A 10,270-nucleotide genomic window follows, 5' to 3' on the forward strand; every position below is an offset into this window, starting at 1 on the left:
CTCCTACACTCCAGTAGATGGTTCTACACCTGTACATGCGCAGGCAACACTTAGTGGACTCCACGTGGTTTTAGAAACAGCACACAAAGTAGGGAGAGAAAAGTAGGAGAGGAAGACGTGAAGGAGAGGAAATGGGGAGTCAGACGCTTATACATGTATGGAATTCTCATTAAGAAAATGAAGAATCAATCACTGGTGGATTGAATAGGTATGGCCTTCATAGACTCATGTGTCTAAAGACTTGGCCCATAGGGAGTGGCACTACTAGGAGGTGTGGCCTTGTTGGGGGAAGTGTGTCACTGTGCTAGAGGACTTTGAGGTCTTATAAGTTCAAGCTACCCCCAGTGTTGTATGCAGTCTGCTGCTGCTGCTGCCTGCAGATCAAGATGTAGAAGCGCATTGTCTGTCTGTATACCACCATGCCTCCTTCCGTAATGATAATGGACAAAACCTCTGACCTATAAGCCAGCCAGCTCCAATGAAATGTTTTCCTTTTTAAGAGTTGACGTGGTCATGGTGTCTCCTCACAGCAATAAAACCCTACTTAAGATAGATATCATCTATCTATCTATCTATCTATCTATCTATCTCTGTCCGTCCTTAATCTCTTAGTGCTGACCTCCGTGTCACTTCCTAACAGCTTTAAATTGTTCTTTCTTCAGTCTTTCAATTTGGATCACTGTGGCCTTCCTACAACTGGATGTAAGAATCTAGCTCTCTCGTTACAGCTTCCCTTCTCTTCCTCCAGCTTTGCTTAGGTCGATATTCCCTGCCCACGTTATTAAGCCTGCAGATGTGCTGCCAGTACACACTGTTCCTGTTCTGATTGCTTTTTGTATTTCCTGTGCGTCCTGTGTTGTCCTCACTCTCTCAGAAACTACCTCCATCCTGAATATTCAGATGTCTCTGTGGTGAATTTACAAATGTGTCTTTCTGGAAAGCTTCTGACACCTTGGCAAGCAGGACCCTGTGTGAGGTGAGTTGGGAAAGCCTCCAGCTAGGACCTCCTGCCGCAGTCATCATCCTGAATTCATCCTCGCTCCTCTGGTGCATCAGCCACTTCGTGTCGGTTTGGTTTGCTGCCTCACTTGGTAGAACCGTCCTCTGGTAGCTTCTTGTGGAAGGAATACATTGGAAGTCTAAATTCTGAGGCCTTCATATCTGAAGAAAATCTGTATTGGTTGCTTGGATGGATGTCAAACGCTAGACTGGAAATCATTTGCCCTCAGCATAAAGAAGTCTCTGCCCAGCTGCCCTTCAGTATCTTCTATGTCTCTACTTACAGAGTCTCCTTGGCCTTGTTTCTGAAGTCCGTGGTGCCTTTCTGGGTTGATGTTCATTTGTTCCTACTAGGGTGTTACAAATTCTGGGAAATTTCCTTGAATTGTTTCTATAAATCTTCAACAGTCCTAGAAGGTTGATTAATTCTGTTGGTTGTTTTCTTTTATTCTCAGTATCTGGATCCCTTAGCAGTGTCCTTTAAATGTAAAAATCTTCTTGTTTTCTGTATTTATTCTGCATTGTGAGAATTGTTTAATTTAAGCTCTTTGTTCTCTGACTATTCTCTTAGGACCTATTATTTATTTCCCTGGAAATAATCGTGATACTCTGGTGAGGGGGTTCTTTTTATTTCTGTTTTCACCCGACTGTCCATTGAAATAGTCGCTGTGGGTTTGTAATGGTGTCTAAGAGTAGGCGGTCTCTAGAGCGGATTGAGGTTGTGATTCTAATAGTGGGCAGGGCCACTCAGCTGGCACATCGGTCATGCTGGGATGGGCATTCAGTGGGAAATCTCTAGTCTTGTCATATTTGGGCCATCCCTCTGGGGCTGATCAGATTCCAAGGGAAAGATATTAGAGTTTCATGTGAGGGAGTCCTGGGAGCCAAGTGAGGAGGAAGTCTGAGGTCATTTTTTATCAGCAATAGCCTGCTTGCAATGGCATTCCTGAGTCCTCTGCATCTCCTGCTCCTCTGGGGCAGAGGGTCAAGATGTTTGCCCAGTTGTGTGGGCAAGAGGCAGCCCCAGGGTTACCAGGCTGTTTACTCAGTGCCCTCACATTGATCATTGGGGTTTGACCCTAACTTAATCCTCACCTCTGATTCCATAATAGGAATCTTGTAGTCAGAATTTCAAATTTGATATCTTTTGCTTGAAACACTGCCAGTCTGCAGCCTACCTTCTCTGGATACCGAATCAGCTTCCAGGCACATGTGCAGTATAATTGCTCCCCATCTCCAAACCCTGTCCTGTCATGTGCAGTTTGGTGACCCTGAGCCTGTGTATCACCCATCTATATGCTGCAGAAAATTCAGGTTAAATTTGATTATAACAATGGTGTTCGTGTGTATGCTGCTTTGCTTTTTCCTGAGATGTGAAAGACTATTAATGGAAGGCAAGCCATGTGCCTCTTAGTCCTGTGAATTCACTCCCTCTGTCCCTGGTCACCAGTGGCATCACCAAATGCAGGATTATTGCGTGCAGGAAATAATCTCTTGTAATTAGGTAGAAACAAGGCTTAGACACACCAAGGAAGTAGTCTGCTTGACACTACAGAAAACTCAAGACAGGGAAACAACCTGGTGGCCACTCAACATCGTCTGCATTGCTGGAAATGAAAGCAGACAACCACATGAATTCAAGAAGGAAATACAGAGAAAATTAGAGAGTAGGAAGGTCAGCGAGGCCAGAGAGAGCCTACGCAATAGTAGGTACTTCTAAGATCTGTCATCCAGTGGCATTTTGTGGACACAGTTTAGACTTTGAATATTTCAAACCAAGAAAGTCTTCACTAATAATTAAGATGTATTAAATGATACCTAAGAAGCTAAAGAGTTGGCTCAGCGGGTGGGTGCATAGCTGCTCTTCCAGAAGACCAGGGTTCAGTTCTCAGCACCCACACCACAACTCCCAACTGACTGTGGCACAAGCCCCGGGGAGGGGGGGGGGCGTGTCTGATGCCCTCCTCTGACCTCCATGGGCACTGCATACATTCAGGCAAGCACTCAAATACACATAAAATAAAAATTAAATCTGTGAGCAGAATTGATAGTAAGGTCTTGTTAATATTTTATGTGTGTGATTATGAGTTTTAAGTCATTGCTAAAAATAAGTAAATTAACAAGTGAAACATCCTAGAACCCAGAGATACCCAGAGATAGACCTACATAAATACTGCCACATGATCTCAGACAGCGGAGCAAAGGCGTATACAGTGAGAAAGTATAAAACAAATGGTGTTGATAAAACTGAATATCAAACTGCAAAAAGTGAATATAGACTTCTCAGTCCTCACAAAAGCAGATTCAAATGGATTGTATATCAAAATTCAACATGAAAACTAGGAAGCTCCTGGGAAATAACAGAAAAAATTAAATGAGTTTGGGATCAGAACTTTTTGGGGACAGTAGATACTTAAAAATGCCCAAATTTGCAAGCAGCCGGTATGACCTGTAGGTAGCTGGATAACTAAATGGTCCAACCAGACAGTGTAAGAACATTCAGCAATAAGAGACATATATCAAGCTTTGCAAAGATGGGGCAGAACCCCAATGCGTACATTGACAAGCCAATCTGAGAAGGCTGTATGCTTGTGATTCCAACTAGTGACATTCTAGAAAGGAAACACTACAAAGTTCTCAAGCAAATTGGTGTTTTCCAGGACCAGACGGGAGGAAGAAGTGAGTAGACAGCAGGGCTTTTAAGGCAGTGGAACGATCTTGTGTGCTATGCTAATGCAGTGATAGATATCATCCTTTTACATTTCTCGAAACCTGGAGAAAGCACAGGACCTGGCCTGAATGCTGTGCTTCTGGGTGGATGATAGTGAGGTGTCAATAGAGAGTCATTGTAGCAAATGTACTATATGGCAGGTAATGTTTCTTAGGCAGAACTAAGGGTCTGAAAGGCCGGTGTATGTGGGAACTCTATGTATTTCCCACTCAGTTTTGATGTGAACCTAAAACACCTCTCGGAGGGGGGAAAGTGCTGGAAAAGATAGATAGTGGAGAACCCTCTGTGCCCTGGCTCCACACTCATAGATAGATTCAGCCAATTGCAGAGTGGAAGTATTCACAAGGAAACCCCTAGGAGGTTTCAAAAACAAAACTTGAATTTGATGTGCACTAAGCCCTATGTTAAGTGCACACAGAGAGTGTGTCAGTTCCCTTCTGTCCTGTTGCTGCTTCTGCTACCCGTGTCCCCACAGCTCTTCTGTGAGCTTCATCTAAACCTGACCTTCCTGATACTAGGTCATCATGGTCACTTCCGGACTCCTTTCTTCTCATCATTCCCTAAATAATGCAGGGGACAATTAATCTAAGACATTGATATAGGATCAGGTTTTACATGTACTTTGAAGATTATTCAAGAACACAGGATGTATGTAGGTTATATGCAAATGCCATGTCACTTTATATAAGGGACTTGGACACCTGTAAATTTGAATGCCCTTGGAGGTCCTGGATAACACCGCAAAGAGTCCCAAGGGACAGCTGTGCATATGATGTCTTTAGCCTTTAAATGTCTAGGGTTTGCTTCTAAAACACAGGTGGGTGAAGACATAAAGTAGACTATAGATAAGGGAAGGGTGAACACAACATGTCAGGTAAGGATGAGTAGCCCAGAGCCAGTCATTGTGGAATCTTGAGTCACATAATACCTTACTCTGAGAAATTCAGATTACACGTTTAGACTATTCTAAAGGATAATCAGTTAAACAAGGGCCAGTAACTAGAATCAAATATCATAATTGAAAAAGGTGATGGTAAAGCCGCTGGCTATTGGGCACCAGCAAGAGGTAAGGGGTGTCGAACTGTGTCTAGACACCAAGCAGATGTGGGCCAGTGGCTTACGTTGCTTGCTCTTTGTTGTCAGGTGGACAGGATTTGGCATCACCTTGGAGACACCTCTGTACATATCTTTGAGGGGGGTTCTAGGAAGGTTTAACTGAGGAGGAAGGACTCCCCTTGGATGTGGGTGGCACCATCCTCTGTGCTGAGATCCCAGACTGAATAAAAAAGAGAAAAGAAAAAGGCTAGTTAAATACCAGATTTGCCTCTGTTTCTTGACTCTGGACGCAAGGTGACCAGCCACTTCATTCTCTTATTGTTATGTCTGATGAGATGGAATGGAGCCAAAATAAGCCTTTCTTCCCTGAAGTCACTTACCAAGGATCTGGCCCCAGCAACAAGAAAGGTGACTAATGCAGGGGTGTTTCTTAGAGCAAATGTTCATTGATCACTGGATGAGAAATCATGTCTGTGGTCTTGGGTTAGCAGATGAGACATTTGTTCCCTTCCACGTTATTGTCAGTAACCTGTACAAGCAAATATCAGAAAAGAAATCTCCTTACAAGACATAGCTTTGTATAAAGAAAAGTTATAACCCTTCCATTAAGGCTACCAGGAACACTGGTATATTCATTCATTTATTCATTCATTCATTCATTCAACAATCCTGAGGTCAAGCCCAGGGTCTCGTATATGCTAGGCAAATGCTCCATCACCAAGTTACATAACCAAGCCAGGATTAGCGTTTTAATGAATATTGTTAGAGTCGGAGTAAAATTTAATAAATCAGTTCAGAAAGAGCTACATTACAACTCTCTTTTTTTGGGTAAAATCCCATACCTTTGATATTCTATGGGCTGACAACCATAAATTCTGACTGTGGCACATGAAAAACTACCCAAAGACACAGAAATAAATAGAGCACCCATCATCAGGAACCCAGTGTCTTAGTTTGAGTTTTTATTGTTGTGAGGAGACACCGTGACCGTGGCAACCTTTATAAAGAAAACATTTAATTGGAAAGGGCTCATTTACAGTTTCGAGGTTCAGTCCATTATTAGCATGTTGGGGGGCACGGCAGCTTGCAGGCAGACATGGTGCTGGAGCTGAGAGTGCTACATCTTACAGGCAACAGGAAGTCAGCTGAGAGTCACTCTGAGAAAAGCTTGAGCAAAAAAGACCTCAAAGCCCGCCCCCACAGTGACACACTTCCTCCAACAAGGCCACACCTCCAAATAGTGCCACTCCTTTTGGAGGCCATTTTCTTTCAAACCACCACACCCAAATATGCAGAGAGGCCTCCCTTCGCGTGGCTTTTAGTCTGCAGCCACTGCAATGGACCCAAAAGGTACCATGGGAAAACTGCTCTTTCTGGTCCCTGGGCCCAGAAAACTGAATCCAGAAAATAGCTGCTACTGGAGAGAGGTGGAAGGTGGTTTTCAGAAAAGGGAAAGATCTCTGGAGTCCATTACAATTCCTGGAGACCTATAAGTGCGTGTATGCAGCAGACTCAGAACAGGTTAGCTGAAGACGAGGGCTATAATTGAGAAGAAAAGCAGCATCCAAGAAAGAAGTCACTGTCCCAACCCGCACAAGGAAAGAAAGCAGGAGCCAGACCAACCATTACTGGCCATTCAGAGTGTCAAGGATAGACTGCGAAATCACCTGGGCCATGCAGAACAAAAGAACAATTTAGAATACATTTTAAAAACCATCAGAAGTCAAATGATCCAGATGTGGGAATTACCAGGGCATTTTTAAAGTTATTTTTATTTTCGAGATTATAATATAATACATAGTTTACCCCTTCTCTTTTCTCCCTGAATACCCTCCCATTTACCCTTCCTTTGTTTTCTTTCAAATTCATGACCTCATTTTTTTTATCAGTTGTGGTTACATGCATATGTGTATACATATTTATTCCTAAACAAAGGAATACCACCTGCTCAGCCTCTGTAATGTTCCTTGTGTGTGGTTTCAGGGATGAGCATATGAGTAACTGATTGGTATTTAGAAGAGATATTTTAACTGTCCACAATGAAGTAAAACATTCTAGCCATCAGTTAATGGGAAATCTCAGCAGAAAGATGATGACAATTTGGAAACTGAAAAATAGTTTATGAAATAAACCAGTTTGTATGGAGTTAAGTAGTTGGAGAACCCCCATCCTCTGGTCATAATGTGGCAGCTGTTTCTCTTGGAACTGTGAGCAACTGTGATTACTCAAAGGAGACCTGCACAAAACTGTGTCCCTTAACTTTCCTTCATGGCCAAGGAACGGGGCTCAAAGCCACGCCCCTCACTGCTATGGCAGTTCACTGTTGCTGGGAAGGATTTTTGCTTCAGTGGAATAGCTATTCATGCGTTACTGTAAAGCGCTCTAATCAAACTCACTGTTTCACCAAGCTAGACGTGAGCAGAATTCTTTCTTTGGTCTGTGGTTAGTGACCTGAAGTGAAGAGATACTTACTCGTTCATCTTCCTAGAAAGAGTTCTTCACAAAACTTGGCACTTATGTGTGAGACATGACAAAACCAAACCTGAGTTTGGGAGCAGGGGCATCTCTGCTGTGGGGAGGGAGATGTGTAACAGAAGCTAAGTTATGTGTGGTGGAGCCTCTGCTGGGGTGCTCCCAACATGGCCATTCCTGGTGTGTGATGCCTGTGGTGGCCGTTCTGTTGACCCGACTGTGGATGGAAAGACAGTGGTTAAGGCTGCTCTATCCGAAGAGCAAGTGTCCATGCTGGGACTCCTAGGCTGGCAGGCTACTTCTATGTGGGGTGGAGTAGCAAGACTTCTTGATGAATGGGGGAATTGGAGACTCTAGTGACACTTTAAGGTGGTAAACAGGGCACAACTTCAGTTGAGCCCTTTCTATGGGCAATAAAATGTACGTACAACTGAGGCTCAGCTGTGCTCCCCAAAAGAACTCCCTCAAGGGGCAGGGATTACAATGAGAAAAAGACATGCAGGTACAGCCTTTGGCATTAGCTTCTGAACTGACAGGGAAAATAAAAAGTAAAAAGAACGAGATGAGATGCTGGCTTGCCATTTCTTGTGGCTGTGGTGGGAGGGAGGCTAGGGCACAGAAGGGAAGCAGTCCAAATTAGATGTGTGTTAAATAACCCGTCCTGAGAGCTAACCCTTGGGACACCTGGGAAGAACCAGCCGTGAAGACAAGGTGAGACTGGAGTGTGGTACAAGATCCCCTCCTGATTGACCTTCAATGCAGAGGGAGGGAAAATCTGTGGCACACCTGACAGAGGGGTGCATCAATAATGGCCCGGGAAACTGACAATGGGGAAATAGTCCCTAGCTATCCTAGAACTCACCCACCAGGCTGGCCTGGAACTATAGAGATCCTTCTGCCCCTGACTCCAAAGTTCAGGGACTAAAGAAATATGGCGCCACACCTGGCATGGATTGGGAAATACTCTTGAATAATGAGTGAGGGTCTCACAACCTGGTTCATGAAGCTATAGGAACAAGGAACAGATGGGATCAGTTTCAGCATGGTAGAAGCAAAGAAATCAAGTAATGTAACTACCATCCCCCATGAAGACAAAGCCTACACATTTGAGGAAATAACCGGGGAATAGAGGGGAATTCTTGGCAGATTCATCAGCTCATTAACTCCTTTGGAGGGTTGAACAACCCTTTCACAGGGCTTGTATATCATATATATATATATTATATATATATATAATATATATATTATAAATATTATAATTCATACCAGAAAAATTAATTATGAAGAAGAAATGAAAACAATTGTGTTTGGGGGTCACAACAACATGAGGAACTGTATGAAAGGGTCGCAAAAGTAGGAAGGTTGAGACCTGCTGCCTTAGGGCCACTTCATTATTGCCAGCTGAGATCCCATGAATATCAAGGACATTTATGATAAGAGAGCTAAGAGTCAGCATGGCACAAAAGACATTTAAAAGCAAAATTGCTTAGAAGTAAAAGCTACCACTTAGATAAAATCAGTTTCCTAAGAAGAAAAACATTGCTTAATAGAACCTTGGTAGATAATTTTTAAACTTCTGGAATTTGCAATTAATATTTGTATTAGTGGATTTTTAACAAGATTTCCTCAGGATTGGTTAGTTAAACTGGTAAAAAAAAATAAATCAACTAATTGGAAAAAGATTTGAACAGCAGTTAGCTAGCAGGCTTAATGTGGCAGAAGTTTCAGGGCCTTTAATGGCAAGTGGCTACCTGGCAGCCATACAGCGAGACTTGAGGAAAGCAGTGAACTCTCCCACCATGGTGACAGCACTTTAGAGATCACTAACAGAAAGGAACCTGCAACCTGCACACCTGGGGACTTCAGAACACACTTCTGATCAGCACAGGAGCCGACAAAGAAACCTTGCAAAACTTAGAAAAATCAAGAACCAGGGTAGAAAGATGGCTCAGTGGTTAAGAGCACTGACTGCTCTTCCAAAGGACTTGGATTTGATTCCCAGCACCCACATGGTGGTGGCTCACAACCATGCCTAACTCCAATTCCAGAGAATCTGATGCCCTCTTCTAGCCTCCCTGGGCACCAGACACAAATGCGGTACAGATACAAATGCAGGCAAGACACAGATACACACCGAATTAAATCTTACAAAAAGACAAGTCAAGCAACAACAGTAAATATGTTCTCATCAACATGTGTAAATCAGGTGGAAATGTGCACCTTTTGTGGCTTAGATGACAGAGGAGGGGCTGCTGAACATGAGCTGGGTGTCAAACACAAAACTCTTAAACATAATTAAAGGAACGGCTACAGAGAAAGTCAAGGGAGGAAGTTAAAGACAACAGTGAAAACAGAAGATGAAGCAGCGATGGCCAAATGAAATATTTGGACAATATTTTAAAGGAGACTAGGGTCCAAATTTGGCCTGGTGGGTCAAAGTGGGGGAAGAAAGGGGTGAGGCCAAATGTCTGGGATGAGAAAAGAAATAATCCAGGAAGCGCTTCTGAAGGATGGCATTTCCCAGTTAAGCCAAGCCCCATCCGAGCAGTCTGGACAAGGTCGGCAGGGCAGGAGGTACAGATGCCATGGAGCCACCGCTCTCCCCGCCAGCTCTCTCCTAGCCCTCTTGCCATCCCAACAGAACAGGAAAATCAGCGGCTCCACCAGTGAGCCCCTCCCCCACCCCCCTGCATGCAGCCACCTAGAGCTTAATGCAGGTCCTCATTGAAAGGGGTTCTTTTGAGAATGAGAAGCTGCCATGTGGGATTTGTCTTCTTTAAAAGTTTATTATGCTGTGTTTGACAGTGCCATGTCACAACATGAAACCCTATTATGTGTGAGCTGATGGGTAAGATATCATTAAGGTGACATTGTGAATAAAAAGTGGCTCTTGAAAGATGGAGACTCCTAGCCAGAGCCTTAGAGAAATGATGCCATGTATAAGACTAAAACTACCTGCTTCTTCTCTCTCCTGGCATGCAGATGATGGCTTGGCCAGATGCATGCAGCTGG

Source organism: Microtus oregoni, unplaced genomic scaffold (genome assembly GCF_018167655.1).
Source record: "Microtus oregoni isolate MIOR12 unplaced genomic scaffold, Mior012 000042F_ref0000377, whole genome shotgun sequence".
NCBI classification, from domain to species: domain Eukaryota; kingdom Metazoa; phylum Chordata; class Mammalia; order Rodentia; family Cricetidae; genus Microtus; species Microtus oregoni.